Source organism: Trematosphaeria pertusa (genome assembly GCF_010094035.1).
Source record: "Trematosphaeria pertusa strain CBS 122368 unplaced genomic scaffold BU26scaffold_2, whole genome shotgun sequence".
NCBI classification, from domain to species: domain Eukaryota; kingdom Fungi; phylum Ascomycota; class Dothideomycetes; order Pleosporales; family Trematosphaeriaceae; genus Trematosphaeria; species Trematosphaeria pertusa.
Genome location: NW_022987213.1, coordinates 1503808 through 1504656, shown reverse-complemented (window position 1 = coordinate 1504656; position 849 = coordinate 1503808).

Here is an 849-nt window from a genome sequence, read left to right as displayed (position 1 = left end):
CTAATACGTTTATAGAGGTACTCTCTACTAAGAATCTATATACTATAATTAATTAGGTTATTATAGCTAACTAATTAGACAACTCTCTATAGCTAGCTTAAGAAAAAGCTACTATATTAGGCTCTGCCTAGAAAATAGAAGACGGCTTATTAACCTATTAGAATTAATTAATAGTTTTTACTATTAACTACCTATAAACGTATTTAATACGTGCTATATATACTACTTAGGTAACTACGTACCTAGAATAAAGAAAAACTATCTAGTTACTATAAGATTAATATTACTAGCTAGGTATGCGAGAAGACGTTAATATATACGTAGTAGTATGCAAGGCTTACTACTAGAGCTATACTCTATAGAATAAGACGCTAGGTCTTCTAAAGCCTCTACCTATCTCTAAGAGAGTATAGTAGGACGTTTCTATAGATTTTAAGAGCTTTCTCTCTAATAAGAAAGAATTTAACTACGTGTACGTTATTATAGATTAGCTAAGTAAGTAAAGCTTCTCTCTACTCTACTATAAGAAAATTATAGCTTAATATATAGTAGAGCTATATTACTAATATATCTAGCGTATATATAGTTCTTCTAGGTCTATTATGTTAGATTATAGCCTATAGTTTACCTCTACCTTTATAGATAAGCTCTACTAGCTTATAGAAATTAAGTAGAAGCTCTCTACTATGTACTACTTGTAAACTAATAGAAATATAAAAATTATTAATTAATATCTTAATTAGCGTCTACGTCTATTTATTAACTACTACTAGAATAATTAGTTAGACCTTCTACTCTATATAGATTAGGTATAAGCTATATTACTATATAAAACTATAGAACTAATAG